The 21,331-nt window shown below is 43.1% G+C and overlaps 1 protein-coding gene across 1 annotated transcript in view; it reads left to right on the top strand.

Annotated features, from left to right (window-relative positions):
• The window catches only part of CngA (Cyclic nucleotide-gated ion channel subunit A), a 276,104-nt gene that overhangs the window by 88,105 nt on the left and 166,668 nt on the right, over positions 1-21,331 (top strand). The window contains exon 2 of the transcript XR_012888039.1: positions 9,629-9,789. The gene's annotated coding sequence lies outside the window, so the exon portion shown is untranslated. The remainder of the gene's footprint in view (positions 1-9,628; positions 9,790-21,331) is intronic.

Genomic DNA, 21,331 nt, shown 5'->3' with positions numbered 1-21,331 from the left:
ATAATTATGATATGAAAGTTATGTACAGCATAATTTACCTCGGTCTCGTAACGTTGTTCTGATTTTAAACAGACATATATACCTTCCTCAATAGTGCTTCGCATGTCATCGATTCCAACTGTACGAGGGATGTGCCAATTGTTTTTTATTTTTATGTGCAATAGGTAGTTTACGACCCAATAGTGATAGCTGGAAATCTTGTTTGTGCGTGCGTACGCCGTTTAATTATTTAGAGACGTTTACGGAGCGCCCAATCACAGTTTCGGTTTCAAAGAGCACCAAACTAGGCAGCAGTAGTTTCGGTGGCAAGGTAAACACAGCTGGCCACGTCACCACGCAAAACTGTGACGTGACCGCCGCACGAAAGTCGCAGGCGCGGAGGAAGCAATTGCAGGAAGCGTAAGCGCAAGGCACGCGCCAGTGACTAGCGAACACAAAATCGTGACGTAGAAAGTTTGTTTACGTGGCTGCTGCGTTGATGTCGGCGTCGCCAGGGACTCGGCATCTCGCTCAGTTGCGTGGCATGTACATTGAAAATGATTTAAAGTATGTCCTTAATATTTCGTAGATGTAATGCTGTCTCACTGATAATCTCGCCATCAATATTTTGCGTCGTGCTCCTTCAAGTCAGAAGATGGAGATGTCAAGTTTCAGGTTATGTTCAGAACTCAGATTATGATAATAAGAAGCAGAGTTCTTGACTTTCCCCTCTACCAGCATGTGTTCACGTACCTGATAGTGTAGTACCAAGTTGTGCGTTAAATTCAGAACCTTACTAATACAACCGCTTATCTGAGCATGTTTAGCGTCACCCCCGCTGTGATCGGAACGCTGGCGCAGTTCACAACAAGGAGAATAAAAGCAACAACTTTCAGGGAACATTTTCATGCCTGACATTCTGTGCAATTTCGTTAGCCCGGAAACCGCGTGACACCACTTAGAGAGGGTACATGTCAGGGTTAGTCAGTCAGGGTTCCTTTGATGAATGAGTTCACTAAGCAGAGTCGAGCTTCATTGTTCGGATAATGCGGCTTGCTTTTATTTGTCTTTTTTGTCTGAAAAAAATAAAGAATGACTATTCAGTGAAGCGTTTTATTCGCAGATAGCCCCAAGTACAAGTGCTATCAGTGCGCTGTCACGTTGCATGAATCAACAAAAGTGACCAAGACAGCGAACAGCCCAGCGGCTTCCACAGAGGATTGCCTTCCCGCGGCCTTTTTATTTGATGTCACAAGACTTGACAGGGTAATGAGAACGTCCTCGGCTTCGGATAGTGGGCCCCAATGTAATCTTGCTTGCTTCGCCTCACGCTCGCCGCACCGTACTCTGTATAACGTGGATATGGCGAAAGTGGTCTGTGAGCTTTGGTTCCGAGTACGACAAAAAACAAACTCGTAGGCCGTAAGAGAAAAAAAAAACTGATTGAGCAGCAATTAGAAAAAAAGCTTCGAAAAATTGGCAAGCGATGCAAGAAGGGAATGCTGATAATGGAGCAAAGCTAGAGACTAAGGTACTTAATCTTAACCTTTAATTCGCTGGCTAGTATAAACGACGTATGGATGGACGCACGCACGAACGCCCACGCGCACGCATAGACGAATGATAAGATGCACGGAGGAACAGATAGACGGTCAGAGTACTGTCTATTTTCAACCCGTATGCGCATTATAAACGCTCTATGTGCGGTATATGTAACACCTGTGTTACGGCCCGACGGTGATCTACGACTACGGCGACAACGGACATCGTACGAGTCTATATAAGGAGTCTCGCTCCTAAAAAGCTGCCGTCCAGAGCTTGTGAAGACAGAGACAAAAAACTAAACTACTCATTGAAACGTCGATAGTGTCTTCTATTGTTCACATGAGAAGAGCATGTTGCAGATATCCTGAAGCGCTTACCGCTTTGATTTAGAGGTTGCTGTGTTCGATGGCTGACCAGAAGGTTGCGGGTTCGATTCCGGCTGCTGTGTTTGAATTTCACGTAGCTAGACTGTTAAGGGCCCGCGTACCGTACGATGGCAATGCAAATAAAAAAAAACACCAGATTGTCGGAATTTCCGGAGCACTCCTTACATAAGCGGAAAGTTTTCAGTTCACATGATTTGGTGTTTGCTGCCCGAAAGTAATGTAGTTAACGCGGACGCACAGAGAGAGATTAGGGAGCTTTAGAATACCGTTTGCAAGCGCTGCGGGCGTTGCAGGCGAAGCGGGTCCCATAGGAAATTTAGAATAGCGCTTGCCCTGCTGCGAACCTCAACGCACGATCGCAGCGACACCGTAGCCTCGAAACCAGCGCTTGCGGGCCACATGCGGGCCGCCATCACCGCACGCAATTTCGGATTTTCTGCGTGCGGTCCGCGAACGTGAACGCCGACTCGTGTTACGACGCGTGCGCAGTTGAAGCGACCGCACCGCAAGGGCTCGCAGTGCGCTATTCTAAAATTCTCCAATAACTTTATTCCTTTTCTAGTAGCAAGAAATGGAAGATACGCACAGAATGTCTAATGCGTTAGTCTGCTTTAAAGCGATAAGTTAACGTTCGTGACCTATTGTAATATAATCGATAGTACGTAGAAATGCAGTTTTCCGAGGGAGAAGTTTGACTCCCTCATCAGTCAAAGATTTCCGTTTTATTAAAACGACTCCAAACGAGGCGAGGCAGGAGTTTAGTTACCAGAATGTTCCCGGAATAATGCCAGCGAGAAAACAAGAAAAATAACAAACGAACCTCACACTAAAAGAAAAAAAAAATACCAGGTCTGAGCCGAGCCATGATTTCGTGGGCCGCACACAAACCTCGGCACGTGGGTGCACGCACGCAGGCTCATAACAATCTCTGTCATGCATCAAGCAGAAATTCTCGTGGAACCAGAACACAGTAAATAACAGCAACATACAGAAGTAAAATCAGCAGCACCAAAACGGCATGGATGTGTGGCCATTATTTCACCAGTTACGCTAAATGAAACGTCTTGTTTGACATAATGGAACGATATTGCCTCTGCGTGTGATATATTGTTAGCGAACTAAAAACTGAGAAGCAAAAAAAAAAAAAGTCTAGCATTGCGAGACAAGCAGCAGATCACATCGCAAAGTTTAGAGCTTATAGTTATCCTTATGTGTGTGTGTGTTTTTTTTTTGTCTATATACGAACGATTCTATCGATCTTTGAGGTGAAGGTGGTTTTTCATGGACGTCGTATTAGTCTTACGGTACGCTTCGTTCACTAATTTATTTATAGATTGTTCTACATTTACGACGATAACTTCGTTATTCGTGTTTGCGAACGTTATTGCTAGAAGGAGTTTACTTACGATCAGGCGATTAATGTGTTCTCCATTAAAAAAACCCAAGGTTTCGTTTTTCATTTTTCGCACTTGTCGTTTACAGTGTCATGCGCTAGCGTGAGACTTGATGTTTATCTTAGTTTCTGCTTCTACAGTACCACGGTTTGGAAAGTCGACGACGGATCTCCGAAACAATGTGCACGCACAATATTTTGAATTTTTATAAACCGACTCACCATGATTTGTAACTTAGAACAGCTTCGCCATATAAGCAGTCACCCTAAAATAAATAAAAAAAGTTATTTATATTAACTTTGTCAATGATGATTTCTGAGGGATATAATTAGAAACAGAATCTTTCCACCTCGGACTAAAAATTTGCAGTGAAGATGACGAGTGCCTAGCTATTGTAGGTTTTTTAAAAAAAATTGTATTGTTAAAAAACACCCTGTATACTGCTCACGGATACAAGTACTTATATTTAGTGCGAAGATCTTTAAGGGGCTGGGCTGTAGTAGGCTGTTGTCGTCGTTTGGCGTAATGCTCCTTGTGTTGCATATTGAGTGCGCGCACGCACCAAAGAAACCCTTTTTACCTCCTCTTCTTCAAGTGCTTTTGATGATGATCCCTTATGATCATCAGCGAGAACAAAACTATTGCGTTTGGCGCAACGAAGGCAGAACAACGAATAAAATTAGAAAAAAAAGAGGAAGCAAGTGCAAAATAGAAAGACAGAGAAAGAAAGAAACTGCTAAAAAGTTTTTAAAAATTTTTCATCAGCTTATCTCTGCCTTTTTTTCCCTCTCTTTACTTCTATAAGAAATAAATAAAAGAGAGGATAAGAAGACAAAAATAAACTGAAAAGGCGGAAAAGAAGGAACGAGAGGTGGAAAGAATGAGAAAACCGAAGATAAATGGTGAAGGCTGCCCTTTATTTTTGCTTTTTAATCACATAACTTACCTAAAATAGCATTTAACAGCGTTGAAGTCGCAGTCATCGCCAATACCCAAATGTGGGTACGTGCCATTTATCAAAGTAAACAAACAACCAAAAAACAACTGGGCACTTTGTTCGGCCTTGCAGCCCCTAGTGTGAATTTGCCTTATTTTTTTCCCCGTGCAACCACGTCTCACCAGCTAGAAGCTCCTGCACTTGTTATAATTTGTTGAAACAAGCTACATTGTGCATCAGAGCCTGTTACGGTGTTATCGTTTATTCCGTGGCAGATGATCATATTGTCCTTTCTTGGAATGTATCCGTGATGCGAGTTGTGCCGTACATTGTGAAACCAACGCCTCCTAGATTTCCCGTGCCTGCCGGATTATCGGCGGTCACTTGGGAGGCGGCGATCATCGGAACTATGGTGGTGGCGCCACTCGAATAGGGGTGTCTTCAAATAGGTTTTTACGTTTTCGGAGCTTATGTGCAACAAAAATAACATAAAAACGTTTTTAAAAGGCGTAAACGTAATTATAATTAACCCTACGTAAGTGACGCCTTCATTCAGCAAACCACTTTTTTTAATCCAAGGCATCCTCTCAAATTAGTAGCAAATGCCGAAATTGCCGATCTCCAAGGCTAAGTACAAAGACCCTTACCCCTACGTAGGCAGCGCCGCCATAGATGACCGGCGTTTCGTGCTCATCCGGCAGGCACGGGAAATCTAGGAGGCGTTGGTGGAACGTACGTACACGCACCTGGGGTCACGAGAAAACGGCCGATGACAGATATGCTATAGAATGTAGCCGACGTGTTTTATGCCTTAACGAAATTGCGGCGGCTGCACTCGCTGAAATCGTTGTTCTTGAATGCTATACTTGCGTTTGGGGGGCGTGCACAGGACTGGCGAATAAGGAGTTTATTCTTTTAATGAAGCTTGGGCTGTGCTCTTATTCCCCGTCACTACAACCTGGGTATAGTCCGTCGTGAAGGTGTGGTCGTTATGGTGCTCGGGCGCACATCAGGGCATCGCAGGTTCAACCCCGGCCGTGGCATGCAGTGGCATCTCCATGAAGGCTAAATGCTGGACTTGTTTACTGTGCAATGTGTCAGTGCATTTTAAAGAGCACTAGATAATCTAAATTACCGTAGTTCTTCACTCCGCTGCGCCTCATATTCATGTTGTTGTTTTGGTGCGTGGAACAACAGATGTTATCATAAAAGCCGAAATACACAATTTATGCAGAAGTGAACGACGTTTGGCCTGTTTGTGTTGCGTAACAAAATGGAGGAACGGCACTCGTAGGTCGTTCTATTATTGTCCTCGTTTTATTAGCGCTGGTTTTTTTTTTCCTTTTGCAGTTTATGCTTTTAGGTTTGCGCCGCGCCCCTATAATGGTCATAAGTGTAGTTAAAGGCAGCCATCAAGAGTGCTTTCACAGCAGGCGTACAGCGAAGACTATTAATCTTAGGTGACGTGGTACAGCTGCCATCACTCCTTTTGTAGAAGACAAAAACGACAGTATAGCGGCTAATGTACAGCCAGTGCTAGACCTTCGCTGTAGTGCTGCCACGAGCCTGCGCTTCAGTCAAGGCACACTGGAAGAAAAACCAAGTTGCCGGTATCTTCACGCTCAGGCGTGCAAGCGTGCGCGCCTTGCCGGAAACGGAAGTAATGTTTGGTGACGGGAGCTATAGGGGACGAACTAGCTCAGAACTAAGTGGTATTCCAAGCGGAAAGGTAAGAAAAAGGATCTTGAGCGTCGTTTTAGTATGGCTGTAGGCCGGAATTTGTTTTGACTTGGAAAACAAATCCTGCGGTTTCCGCCGTGACGTGCGGAAGCATGTGTCATCGTTGGGCTTCTGGATTCAAGAAAGTAAAGGGTTGAGTCAATGTGCATGTGGTAAGATAGAGAAAGACTCTGCTTTAACGGTATGACAACACTGAAATTAGTATAAAGTTCACTGGCGAGGTCATTTCTTAACTTCATGGTGTCTTCAACTTGAAGATACTTGCGCAAGGACACAGCAATAATGCCTGGGGTTTTACGTCCGAAAAAAAAAAAACGATTTGATTATGAAGCACGCCGTTATGGAGGGCTCCGAAAACTTCGGCAATCTGGTGTTCTTTTACGTACGCCGACATCGCATGGTACACGCTCCTCTAATCTTTCGCCTTCATCAAAACTTACCGCCGGAACCAAACCCGTAACCTTGGAGACGACAGCCGAGCACCCTAACCGTTCCGCGCAAGGCCAGAAGGTGACGACAAAGCTACACAAGTACCTCGTCTTGTTTCCTTGATGTGCTCCTCTGCCAACCCGTGTTTTTGCGCAAACATAGTTGAGGAGAATTTATTCCTCCTAGGCTGACGGTATCCCGCATGGGGCCGCTAACGTCGCGTTACGTGCAACTTTAGGGATTTTCTAACAAAATAGGTACTCCAAGAAATGGCATGGACTTCAACAAACTGGTATAAAGTGCTGCTCGTAAGGGAATGAAAAAAAAAACGAAACTAACGAGTTCTTTTTAACTAATCTTGTCGCTGTTATTTTAGTTGCTGCAAATTATTTCCGCCTCGACATAGAGAAGGTATGCGATAACGACAGAATCATGACTGTCATAGAATTTCTACGAAAAATATGTAACCGCATGACGTTTCAGATCATCAAAACATTGGAGCTCTCTTGTAGGACGTGTTTCCTCATGTACGCATAGCAATTACGCATAGCTAATGTACGCATAGCAATTAATGTCAAATTGCGAGTCAACGAAGCATATACAATTACATCCCCAGGATTTTTAGTTATAACATGTTGCGCCATCTGTCGGCGGTGCCCAGACGCTCTACCATAACTGTATGGGAAGCGCACGAAAAAAAATCATATCTTGTGAACAAGACACGATGGTAAAAAGAACTCCCGGTTTGTGATTCTAGGGAACCACTAGAACATTCAGGGCGTAATTTCAATGACTTGCCACTAAGTTCCTTCCCAGGCAATCTGAATATTTTCCCACACAGCCTATGGGAGCAGCCACAATTTAGACCCACTTTGGCCTCTTTAAACATCGATTACAAAACTTAGAAAAAAGATTTCGAAAAGAACTCCCGGTTTTACATTGGCGAATAAACGCTGTTTTGATTGATACCCTACGTTATTGTGTAGCTAAATCAATGCAGCTTCCTGAGTCGTTTTTGTCGGCCGTGTATACCCTTTTATAAATGTAAAGCTGGCTTTTTTTGCAATGCACCAAAGATAACGGAGAAGCCAGCAAACAATCAGTAAACAGCGTGTTGCGTTTTTTTGCTAACGCTCTGACGAGTAAAACGCATACATGAGCAACTAGGACCTCATTTCGACTTAAAGGACGGCAGGTGCCGCTGTTAGTGGGGCGAATATGAAATTCAGGGAAGCGAAGTTGTGGATTACGGAAAGGGCCCATTTGTTGTTTCCGCGGCCCACATCTGAATCGGGGTGTTTCAGAACTGCTCGCGGCTCTGACAATCTTTTTCAATACATGCCCTTGATCTCGCTTATACATTTTAACGTATCATCCTTATAAAAAATCACGACGCTTGAACTACGGTTCATTCACCAGATACAGGTTCAAGGATTGCTGCAGTGAAAATAGAATGGGTCGTGGATAATGTCAATCGAAAACAACGTATCATGCAATAATACCTTTATTGCGAAGCATTGCTTAATGAACTTCGGCAACTTTGAGCGTATCTGTCAACTTATTTAACCGCCTACGACTTTGCGCTCTCCGGATCATGTCTTTCATGAGGTTTGTATCAAAATTGGTGTGGCATAACATGGCTGTATGCTGATCATAAATACAGGTCATACTAAAATCATGACTTTGCTTGTCATGAACTTCATTGTTTATATGCCATGGTCATGGTGCTCTGGCGGCAGGTCCGGTTAACTTGATATATACCAGGATTGGTACGATGAGACACTTGTGCATGCCTAACATAAATGTAAGGTATTAATGTGAAAACCATGACGTGCACGTCCTCCAACATGACATATATGCCGTGTGCATCGTGCGTACGTGACCGTTTGGCAAGCTTGACATGTTTCGAATTTTGAATCGGGTAACGTGACTGTATAAAAAATATTACAAGCGTCAACATGACAATCGTGATATTTATGTGTACAACCTGATTTACGTGCCCTGCTCATGGTGGGCTCACGACCATGTCACTAGCTTGTACAACAAGATTGATATTGAGTATTATGACTGTAAGACAAACTAAATAACATGCCTAGACATGTAGATTATGACATGCATGTTATGCAAAACAATACTTACTTCTTTCAGGTTGCTTCCTATCGCAGCAGTGTGGTATGTGATAGCAAAAAAAAAAAAACTAACTAAATACGTTACTCATTACTTTAACAAAATTGAAATGCGTTACCATCCTGCGTAATATACAAAAAAGGATGTGCATTACTGTTACAGTTACCAAAAAAAGTAATGAACGGTTACCTCTGCCGTTACTCCGCAATCATAAGTTTCAAATGGGGTCTTTCTGAAGAATCTCAAATAGGAACTTTTAAAATCTCAAATTTTCTTTTCCACAAAACTTCAAAACTAAACTAGGATTATACCCGAAAGCCTAAATTAGTGAGAATTATTTGCACAACTGTACCAAAACTGAGCAAAGTTATATTTTGGTTGCCTGTACAGTTAAAACTTCGAGTGATGGCTTCTGACTCGAAGCCGTTTTTCTCAAAGTAACCTAATGCACAATGTAAGATCCAATCAGCTATCCAAAAAGGCAGCATCGCGGAAATCTCAAGAAATTTACTGTAATTGGTCTTTTCTGGTTCATAACAGCACATCCACTGAAGATTACTCCGATAATATCCACCAGGCGCCAGTGCAGACGATCGGGGATACCTGCATTGGCGCCTTTCATTATTTACTTTTTTTTAGGTGGGGTGTTCGTACAAGTAAAATATATGCACAAATTTTGAAGAAGTGAAGAAATGATTCAATGGCATAGTCACAAAAACATATGTGCGTAAACATTTTTTTTGTTCATTTCAACCTGTATTACTACCACGAAAGCTTGCGACCGTTCATGTGAAGGTGTTACAGCTTCAGCCTGTGCTCAGAAGTCCAATAACCAAGAACGTAGCGGCCGTCGGGGAGACAAAGAAGCAAACTTCGTTTTGAAAACGAACTTGATAAGTCTGATCGAATTTGTATGAACTAGAACGTGTCAACTACTATAATGTAGAATGTTTAAACGTACTCCTATTTGTCGCGGATGTTCTACGAGTCAAATGCATGGCAGAGCAAGTCTGTCGACGTGCTCGTTTTCTCCTTGACGCGCCCACATATCTCACGCTGTTGCCCCTCTCCCTTTTTTCTCTCCACTACAGTGCCCGTATTGTCTGTCGCTTCTGGCGCTCAGCCCTTGGATGGGCCAACCGGCAAGCCGAGTGGTTGACATGAGGCCGTGCTGAGCCAATCTAAGCGGATTACTCTCATTATCGTTCCAATCTCACAGCGATACCCAGCGAATGAGGCACCGTCGCCAAAGGTAAGGCATTATTCCGCGTCGTCATTGCCTTAGGTGGAACAAAGACATTCTTTGCCCACCCTTTGTTTATGTCTGTATCACTGAGTAGGATGACAACAAAACCAAGAAAAAGATTTGGAATTCCTGTCTTTGAATTTTGCTCTTTATTGACAGTTTAGAAAAAGGTTTCTACACATGCCCTATCAAATCTATTGTCCAACTAGCTAACCTTGTCTTGAGACAGTGCGCGCACACTACGACGCAAAGACTAATTGGGGACACGAGCGTTCATGTGTGTGTTCCTTCTCCTTCACATCTTCTTGGGGCTATTCGCTGTTTAAAGAGGAACCTATATTCTTACCAGCCCAAATTAATACGCACCTCGAAGACAGATTAGGAAAGTCTGAACTACTTTTTTATCCCTTATTTTTCTATAAACGTTTACTTCTCTCTCTCTCTCTCTCTCTCTCTCTCTCTGAACATTTCAGGTCGTACTACGAATACTTGCTTAGTAGCTATTCGTAAAGAACTTTTGATGATCCTGCACTTTCTCTTTTTGGTGAAGTGGTGAACGCAGTCATAACGCGAAAAGCGTTCTGGCAACGAGAGTTCTTGGCTAGATGACATTTTTGCTGGAAAGGGAGATTAGAGATCTCTGTGAAGTGTCAATTCAAGCAGCAGTATAAGAGGTAGTACCCCCATTGTAAAGCGTTCTTGAAAGTGTTTCGCAAGATTACAGGGGCGTAGCCGGAATTTTTTTTTTCGAGGAGGAGGATGTTTGAACCACTCTTAATGTATGTTAGTCCTTACACTTGTATGTGCGCGTGCATGTATACACATTGAAAATTTAACCCACCCACGTACGTCCTCTCGCAGTTACGCATGCTCAAGACTGTATTGCAGAAGGTATCAGGAATAAGAAACTCGTGAAGCAGCGGATGCGAAAAAGCAAAAGAGTGGACCCATTGCGTAAGCGTTGTGCTATGTACATATGTATAGGCTTGTGTTTGCTCCAAAATATGCGATGTCGACTTTTGTGCAAGAGGAGTAGCCAGCGCCACGCATTGGTATCAACCTCTCCTTGTAGAAATTTAATAAATAGACGCAACTAATCAATAAAGTTGCTTATAACGTTTTCGTAAGCTTTACGTGAAAAATCGATCACCATTTTCATGATGTCCTCTGAACGCCTGTGAAATAAGTGGCCTTGCATTTCGCTTTGTGGCAATTTATATTAATTGTGCTTATAGCATCTATTTCGTTAGTTATTGGCCTAAGCTTAACCAACGAAATGATCATGCGTGTTAGTAGCCCTCATCTGTAGACATTATGTCGAATACATATAGGTATAGACCAAAAAAAAAAGAAAAGAAAGACAGGGACACTATAGCACAGGTTGCGTGTGGCTAGCCATCTTTTGTCAGGGGAAAAACTGCCGTGATTGTTTGGGGATGACAGGAGAAAAATAAAGGCGCAACAAGTGATGCCCTAACAAAAACGCCGTGCTTCATTCTTTTATCAGTTCTGCGATTGTCGTTAATTGCTCGGTGAAGCCTGTGTTTTGCGAGGTTATTCGACTAATACAATGAGTACAACAATTTTCCTAAAAAGCAAAGTTGTCTACTATGTGATTTCATACAATCAAAACGTCGCGCAGGCCTAAATGTTTTGGTAATGTGGCGCAGTTGGGAAAAGTGAGGCACTTATGAGAAGAAACAACCCGTTACTTCGCAGTTTCACGTTATTACGAGGATGGGACTCGCAAGAAATATTTGTTTGTGTGTTTAATGTACGCTATTTCTTGGGCTGTTAACGACTTCTTTACTCATTAAGTTGCAGCGATAGTGTTGAAGCCTGTTTAGAAAAAAAACTTACAAGCTGGAGCACGAAGGAAGAATTATGAACCTTCCGCTTTTGTTTTCTCTCTTTTTTGCGCACCACCGTTCGAACATGATTCATCAAATTGCCCAACAATCTTCTATTCCTGAAAAAAAGCAAAAAAAAAAGAAAACGTGGGGATTACCTGGGTTTCAGGCCATTGTTGCTCTACTTCACTGGGACCCTATCAGTCATGCAGCAACCCCTGTGACCTCGAAGAAGACCCAGTTTATAGCCCACATGTTTTGCTCCTGCGCGCAAACTCAGGCGTTGGAAGAAAAACACGAAAAAAAGTTGAGAAGAAGAATAGAGGCTTAGATACAGGTCACGTAGTTCTGTTTTTTTTTCCATAAGCGCAGGCTCTACTGAAGGAAAGGGAATGAAATCAGGGTTGGGGGACCCGCAGACAATACAGCTTGCACTCAACGCGGGTAGCGTGCAGGCGTGTTTTAGGTTGTGCTCTTGTTTTATTGAAAGCCATAACGGATGCATGGACAAGTTTCAAGTCATTAGTACCCGCACGTTTGGAGCGTGAGGTCTTTCCAAGTGCACATGTCCTCCCTGTCTGCAGAAACATGTCCTCCCTGTCTGCAGAAACTTAGTATGAAAACTGACATAAATGTGGAATATACTTCTTTGTACCGTCTTAAGAAGTCACTGTGAAGTGAGGATCTCACAAGCAGCAGTATGTAATGTGTAAGATATATCTGGTGGATCTTTTTCCTTTTGCATTTGTTTGTACGCTGATTTCAGGATTTCTACACTAAAAAAAAATAATTTTCTTCTGCTAGAACTCCAGTTGGTAGGTGCTACAATTATTGTGAGTAGAAAGATTTCAAAACCAAGAACGTTGCATTGCTGCTGTGTATTCGAATTGAGTGTACCTAGTGTCCTTTCAATATGCAATTGATGGCTCGTGATTCCATTGTGTAAAGTGTTTTTGTTGTTTTCCAAGTAATAAATATTATTTACTTATTTAAATAATTGATCAAGCAACCAAATAATTGATAAATAATTAATCATCCACAAACGCTTGTACGTTGACTCAAGTATGTCATTTTTACTTTCAAGGGACCCCTGTATTTTGTAAGCGATTACAAGATTAAACATGTCACTAAAACAAAAAGCTGAACGAGTTCGTTTTGGTTAACTTCCTTGTGTCAAGAGCGCGTAAAAAACGAGGGCGAGACGATGGCAGCGCTCAACTTGTGTGAATACCAAGTCTCATTCTTCCTTTGCCATCCACCATTAATTCCACGGCACACTTAAGGGGTAAGTCTTTAATGTCTTACGCTCACCTCCGTCCGTCTGTCCATCCGTGCTCTGGGATGGTCACAGGTGGCCGCCGAGGCTAACAGACGCCGGCAGCGTCGGGCACAGGTGCTCGCTCAACACACGTGAGAAATCACCTTCGTATTTAGAGACAAGGCCTCAACACTTGATGGTATACAATCGTTGTGCGGAAATTCTTGAGCTCGTTTTTATCTGTCTGAATGCCTCGAGCACCCTGCGTACGTGCACCCAGGACCCATCTGATAACTTTCATAGGTTGATGCGTTTGAAAGAAGTGGTGTTCCTCATGCTACTTGTGAAACACAAAAAGAGAGAGAGAATAAAATGAGGGAAAGGCAGGGAGGTTAACCAGAAAATGCAGCATCCGGTTCGCTACCCTGCACTGGGGGAAGGGGGAATGGGGAAGAAAGATGGGAAAGAAAGGACGTGAAACACACTTGCAGTAAGAAGGTAGAGGATAACAAGGCGACATCAAGGAGGTCCTTTCAAAGAAGAGTTGAACGATAATTAACTCGCAGAAACGACAGGACACCTATGCCAGTGCACGACCGGCTGCATTGCGTGTTGCTTCACCAGAGTGGGAGGAGAAGTTGAGGAAAGAAAAAGATGCAACTTGGGAAAACGGCTCAGCTCCTATAAAGTAATGAGGAGGTGGTATTAAACTACCTTAGCAAAACGTTTTCTGGGGCTGGTTGTTACATGGCTTCTTTTTTGGCAACTTTGCAGCACAGTTTGAAGTTGTGAGTGCCAGTCCCATGCCCTTGTCTGTCCATGTGTTGACGCTGAGTAATTTTTCTTTCAAATAAACTAGCCGTGGTGGCCATTTTTTGCAAAATGCATTGACAAGAAAGATAGTAAGAAAAAGTGATAACTATGAGGGCGCACCTCTGTAAATGAAACACAATTTTTCTGCTGAGCTAGAGGAAAGAAGAAAAAGAACAAAACTTTATTTTGAGGGAAGGGGTAGAAAAGTGGTTCTCAGGAGTATGTTGGTTGGCGCCCCAAGTCCCAAGGCCCCACTGGCTTGTGCTGATCGTCTACACTCTTAAAAAATGTTAGTAAAAAGGTAGCAACTGCAAGCGAATAGGTAGTAACTGCAGCAGTTACTACGTTTCTTTGACAGTTACTACCCTTTTGCTACCTGTTTACTACCTACGTTAGTAAACAGTTACTAGCTGCTAGCGTTACTAACATTTTGCGACCTCTTTACTACCTACGTTAGTAAGCAGTTAGTAACTGAATTGAAAGAGGTAGTAACTGCAGCCGTTACTACCTTTCTTGCCCCGTTACTACCTCTTTGCTACCCGTCTTTTGACTATCTAATCCAAAATAGTCTGTGAATACGATTCTGATCATTTATGAGAGGAATCGTCTCAACGTATTATCATTAAACGGAAAAAATGACGCAGAAGGTATACATATATAAAGAAACTACATTTCGTTCTAAATTACTCAACCGAGATATGTAAACTTCATTCTCATACTGTCAAAACGGAGAAGTACAAGTTAACGAACCATAATCAAGTGCTGCACGCGCCGTAATAGGCAATTACAACAAACTTAGTAAATTACAGCAAACATTAACAATACCGGCAAATCAAAATAACCAGATGGTCACAATTAGCCTCGAGGACAGTCACAGTTATTCCACTGCGACGTGTCTCCAAATATCATCATTGTTTTGGCGCGTCTTACCCCCAATACGATTATTACCTTTTAAACGCTGATATATTAGTCGTGTGAAGCATTCAAATGCACTGAGAATGAGTTCGGTATCTTGTTCCGGCCACTGTATATAATGCCTTTTTGTGGCCATTTTATAATAGATAAATATAACATATAATGTTTTATAAGTAAGGCTTATTAAAGGTCTTGTGCTACGTCACCAAACACACGTAACCAAGTAGTACAATATAGTGCTATAGGTTTATATTTCTTATAATTCCTCCTGAAACGCAAGTGCTCCTCTGTGCCAGACATGCCCCTGCGGAGGAGGGGCTATATATGTCCCATGCCTACTTTTTACTGCATGTATACGTGAAAAATAATGAACCTGTTTGGTCTATATTCATGGCACACCACGCTTCTTACCCGACTTTGTCTAGTATTAAGGCATTGATTAGCCAACATTAGTAGTGTAGAAATATGCCCGAAGTAATGAACTAGATAGCATCGGTCACTACCTTTTTTCAAACCTCTAAAAGTTACTACCCATGGGTGGTAACGGCTAGGGTAGTAACAGTTACTAACTGCTGGTAGTAACAGCAGAGGTAGTAACTGTTACCACCCTCGCCGTTACTAACTCCGCTTACTACCAGGGTTGTAACATATGTGACAAACCATTACTACTCCAAAGTTAGCAAGTACTACCACCTTTTTCTAAGAGTGTAACGGGACTCGGAAGCTCTAATTGCAGCTCTGGGTGTCGTGCTGGCAAGCTGTGCCTCCCACTGCTCCGTACTTCCTACAATTATCTTGCCTAAAAAGATTTGAAATTATCTGGCTTTCGGGCGCGCTCCCAAGACGTGTGATATAATATTGGCAAACCACCGCACCACGGACAAGCGTCACGATACAACGCTGGATACATTTTGCTGAGCCGCGATAAATTTGATGCGACTCCCTTCTCCACCTTGCAAAAATCTGTGGCGTCTTCTCCTTCGAGCGATTTATGAAGGGCACTATATTTTTCTCGTGTGCTCCATTGGTAAGAAAGAATATCTTGTGGGGCCATTAACTCGATTGCGGGAGACTGACGCTCCGCTTGGTTCGTTAAATCGCGAGCTAAAGCATCGACGCTTTAGCTCGCGATTTGACGAACCGAGTGGAGCTGGCCCTGAAGGGTATAAGAGAGCAGATCTTTCATACCCTTCCAGGCCAGCGTGTGCGGGGCACCAAATCAGCCGGTGCCTCTTGGCTATGTTAGGTCAAATCAGTTTAATTATTCTTGGGGGTAACCATCCATGCATGCAATGTCGACACGCTTCTCGTGAGTTTGATAATATTATTGATTTTTTTTTATTCTGCCCTATGTTTTCGCTTTTGTATGACCAATGCTATGGCGAGGGCTCCTCCTTGGCAATTGAGCAAGTGCAAGGAGAGGAACTGGCGACCGTCTTTATTATAGATCCCAGTCAGCTGCTGTTGCTACGCATTTCGGCAAGTTGTATCTGGATGCGCCAACGTATATGACGTTTGTCTTTGCTGTTGATGGTTTCTTAAGCCACTAGACTCATTCTTCTCTGCTTCTTGTGTTTTAATCTGCATTGGGAAAGAAATAAACTGAGAAAGTGTTACGCCGCGCAGCCAGTCTTGGCACGTGATGTTTTTCGTGAACCTAGACCCTTCGCTCTTTCCCTTGCCGTATCGGCGTAGAGTTACTGTGTATGCTACCTTTAGGTAACAGAGTTGCGTACTTACTTTTCGAAAGCTGCTTGCAACCATGCGTTGCCAAGAAGCTGACGCTCGAACCAACTGTTGTATATCTCGTAGCCGCCGCTGCAATGGTCTGCACGGACAGTGATAATCGACAGTCAAGTTAATCACCAGTTTTCGACTCGCCAAAGATACAGATCGGCGACACAGTACTTCGTCGCATAGCTGTAGAAGCTAGCTCGACTGATACACGTAACTCTGCGGCAGGTAGCATATACTGAAACTCGATATCGGCCGAATACATATCGCCCTCTGTGAGGCAGCGCATTGGTCGAAAATTTCTGAGCCGCCTTTGCTTTATTTGCACTTATCTATCACGTGATGATCGCGTGTTGGACTTGTACTTTTTTTTTTACCCTAAACATGTTGCACTGTACGCAAGCGCAACCTTTTCTTTCAACCTAGTCACTGAAGTTCTTTACTACATTTTAAACGTGTGGAGAAAGGCGGCATTTTGTAAACACTTGGTATAGGCTCATTGATAGACACATCTGCGTTCCTGCGCGAAGTGAAGAAATGGGAGCTCAGTTTCGCAAAGACTTCGTCTAATGCTAATTGCCTCAAATTGCGCCACCTTCCAAGCAGCGATGCTAACGCGCAGATTAGTTACGCAACATCTCATTTGGGGTCCGCGTACACATGATAGTGAGACTATAAGATCATGCACCTAGTTTATGAGCGTTCGCTCGTGTCTCGGAAATTCAATTGTTCAGCAGATTGGTGTTGCTTGGATTAGCAAGATCCATGAAGTTTATTTGATCGCGCACGCAATGGATATTCGTGAGTTTATCCTGCCTAAGTTGCTCGATCGATTCAGTGTTTAATAATGCGTACAGAATGCCTAGTGGAGAGTGCTTATGTTATGGCGTTTATTTGTCAACGTCTAGATTTCACTGATTCTTAGGGCTTTGCATATTCAGGATCGAATGATTGCATAGGTACTCAGCCGGTAACTTGCTACACAGTTTTGTAATATCGAGATTTTTACTGGCAGTGTGTTATGACTAGTATGTATTTTGCCACTACCAAGTTATTGAGAAACACTGGAGGCATCATAGGCTATCGCAATAGTCCATCAATATCCTGAACTATTGTCCACTATACCAACTAGCGCTGCTTTCATTTAACTACTGTGTCTTAGAGTTACTGTATACGCTTTACCAAAAGGTTGCCTATACAGTAACTCTACTGTGTCTCACCACGTAACGTCTTTCAGTGGCCACGATGACAAATTTATGTGCTATATAACCTCAGAATGACAAATTTCGTAACAAATCTTGAGTATATCCTAGATATTAGCGTATTTGAACTAACGGAAACAGGCTTCGTATTCGTAATAATGTCTTACGCTAAAAACGTTCATAAAAGAAAAACATAGTGCAACCAATTCTGACGCTAGACGTAATTGCGGAGCAGGTCGCCTGCGTGAAATCGTTCTTACTAAGACAAGTTTTGTGAATCGCGCCTGTTCCCTAACGATCCTATCTCTTGAGGTACAGCTGACATGGTTAATTCCTGTTTAATTTCGATGGAGTTATACAAGGGCATATACTCAGTTCACTGGCATAAAGACGTCTCGCCCAACTTTTCGTAAAGACAAATTATCGAACACGTAAACGGGTCGGATAAAAGTGCTGGAAAGAAACGAAAAGGTGCAGTAAAAAAAGAACAATAGTGGGCCTTTGAAAACACCACTCCTGCTGCGCATCGTGAAAGTACCAACTTGTGAATGTGTTGTTGTAATTATTATATCAAATACCTCTGTGTGCGCCGATTTTGCTGCCTTGCGTAGCTTTCGTAGTTTAGTGAAGCTGATTCGAACTTATACAACTGTCAAGGTAACGCTTCCTAAAAGTAACGCTTCTTTGACCTTTACGAAGGCTGTTTGATTTCATACATCATGAAATCAAACATGACGCGGCATGAGCAGCTCTGTACACAAGTTATGTGAGATCAGATATCTTCAATTCTCTTTTACGCAGACATGGAAACTTGTTTTTTTTTTCATAGGAATATTTGCATTCGGGTGATTATGTTATGTTTATAGGGGATCCTCAGAGTAAGTTTCCTCGTATTCAATTAATGTTTTTCTTTGTAAACGTAGCGCCACGTTGACATGTGTTCGCACTCTTGCTTCGCATTAAAATATTACCTGTCAGTCGTATTCCGTCGTGCGTGTGGTACCACTTAGAGTGAAATGCCTTTTACGCTGCCTCCCAAGGTCATTGATTGCGTCGCAATGACCTTGAGCCACCATAGTGTAATCATGACACGCATGACGTCACGCTGCGTGATTCCCCATGGAGAAGCGTGTATAGCAGCTGCGCTTATTGGGAGCTCTGCTACTGCGGTACCACATGACCTACACTGCGCACATAGAATTTGCAAAACAAAGATACTCTTTTTGTCGCTCGTGATAATTACAAGCGTTTAGTGAAGTCAATTTTTCTTACTAATTGTCTCTTAGTAAAAATCACGCGTTATTCGTGATTCCTGCTATGGCTTTTCTGTCTTGTAATCATTCTATGGTGTGCAAAACATGCGCCAAATAAAAGAACTATGCAATATTAAGGTAAAAAAAAAAGCTGAAATGTAGTGAATATTTGATATTCCTAATAAAAAATAGGAGCAGGAACACACGTCACTTTTATTCAAGATTTATAATCGCACACATTTTCATTATTTTTTGCGGACTCCGTCCTGCCGCATCTCACAATGTCATAGAAAGTGTACAATTTTGAGATTTTCAAATTTCGTGGTTTCTTATGCGTAATACTCGAAGACCTTTTATGAAGTACGAATTTCGAATATTCCATTGAACGTTTCAAGGACACTTTCCTCGAATGTTATTACTCGACCTGCTTTCAGTATTTCGCTCCTCAAATACGTCTAATAAAATGCAAATTAAGGCATAGACTGGAATATATTTTTTATCTGAGGAACGAAAATTCACACTTGTTGGCACGGGTCTGTATATAATATTAATTGAAAATCTCACACTATGGCGGGAAAATATAGGTAGACACAAAACCCGTCTGCGCAGGCTCAGATATTAGGAGAGCCGCTAAACTTAGGTGCGTAGTCAACGTCGTCAAAAATAACTATAAGCGTTTAATTGTTCCTTACGCAAGGAAATCAGAAATTGGTATACGCATGCACTTCCGCTAAAACTGATCCACTATAGATCGATCTATTACCTTGCGATCTCATGCTCGCATGTGGCGCAGTGCGCTTGAACGTATCTAGCACTGATCCGCTAAGCTGTGTTGCGGCAATTGAAGTAACGAATTTGTGCGCCACCTATGTGCCGAGAATGCTGGCGACTTTGTCGTCTGTGGGAGTGTTTCAAAAGCCACAGCAGCGGTTATACTGCGGGTTGATAACGGTGACGCTGTAGGCACTCAGATCGGAGAGCAGCCCTCTCCTATATCGAAGCTGGGACCTATAGTGTGCACCACACCTTTATTCAGGCGGACCTGTCCAGTTATTTCTCATAAACCAGGGTTGGGACCGTGAAGGCATTTAACGATCTGGTTACCGAGAACGGCTGATGTTGCATTACAAGGATCGTTCATTTCAAACCTGAGAAGCAGAAGACCAATTCTGGCCATTGTGAGAAGTACACGATCGCTTCACCTTGATTTGGGAGTTTATTGTGATGATTTCTACCAATAACAGTAGGTTGGCAGGGGGCGGGGGAGGAGGGGAGGCGCTTCGAGTAATCCTCACTCCCCCAAGGAAGAATCATGCGCACGACTGGATTCCGAGTTTGGAAAAATGGCTCCATTGCGGAATCACCCGATCACTTTATTTTTATCTCTCGCGATGGAGGAAAACAGGATAGAACATGTTGAGGAGAGTTCTGAACACAATGCAAGCGGTATCATGAACATATTACGAGAATACTGTACAGCAAAGTGTGGAGCCCAAAAAAATGCGATACTGTGGCACGAGTACTTCCAATTAGGTGTTAGTCGCGATAGCATGCCAAAACCTTTCTCGCCTTTGTTCGCATGTTTTGAAAACGTTCTTAGATTCGTCTTTGTCGACAAGAAAATTAGCTTACGTAACTGTACTCCCGCTTCCAGTAAGTGGAGACACTTCTCCTATCTTTCTTTTTTTTTATGGGGGTGAGGAGACATGAGACAAGCGTTATGCCGAAATGATTTTTTTTCTTTCAGTTACTTCCGGGTTTTGTTCTTTGCGTTCCGCCTTAAAATTACTTTCGATATCTTCGAAACAAATGACCTCAAAGTAGAAAAAGAAAGTCCGGGAGGAGTTAGAATGAATAATATACGGCACGCTGCTTTTCTATGTGAGCTTAAGGCAAGGCGACATTTCAATAAACAGCTCGCAGCGAGACACGGCTCTTCTGCAAGTCGGCCGGCAGCGGTTTTCAATTTGACTGCCGTCCAGGCGACGGCGTGATGTATGCCGCTCGGGTTTGAATTTCGCCTACGCCAAAGCCCGAGACGAGAAGGCGTTTGCGAGCTTTCACTATTCATTTTCATTTGGCCTGCCACAACCACATAGCGCCCCTGGGAAGCCGTGTTCTGCGCCAAGCTCCGCGGTTTGTGTCGGCACCACTGAAGCAATCGCCTGCAGCTGCAATCGACACCAGCTAAAACGGGGCGCGTCAAACTTAGTTCCCGCGTCGGGGTTAATCGATAATTTTTTTCTTCGTCATTCCTAATAAGCTCCTACGAGGCTCAGATTGCGCTGACCTAACGCTGCTTGTTGCCGGAAGCGGCGCACTGCGATCGAGTTCTGAGCGTGTTTCGAAATCACAATTGGCGCGGAGGCGCGACTTTGTGAAATTCGGTGCGTGTAGTCGATTATTGTGCAACCATTGATTGATTGATTGATATGTGGGGTTTAACGTCCCAAAACCACTATATGATTATGAGAGACGCCGTAGTGGAGGGCTCCGGAAATTCAGACCACCTGGGGTTCTTTA

This window comes from Rhipicephalus microplus, chromosome 2 (genome assembly GCF_043290135.1).
Source record: "Rhipicephalus microplus isolate Deutch F79 chromosome 2, USDA_Rmic, whole genome shotgun sequence".
In the NCBI taxonomy this organism is placed as follows: Eukaryota; Metazoa; Arthropoda; class Arachnida; order Ixodida; family Ixodidae; genus Rhipicephalus; species Rhipicephalus microplus.
The sequence above is the reverse complement of the archived record's forward strand: the minus strand, read 5'-3'. Positions and strand labels throughout refer to the sequence as shown.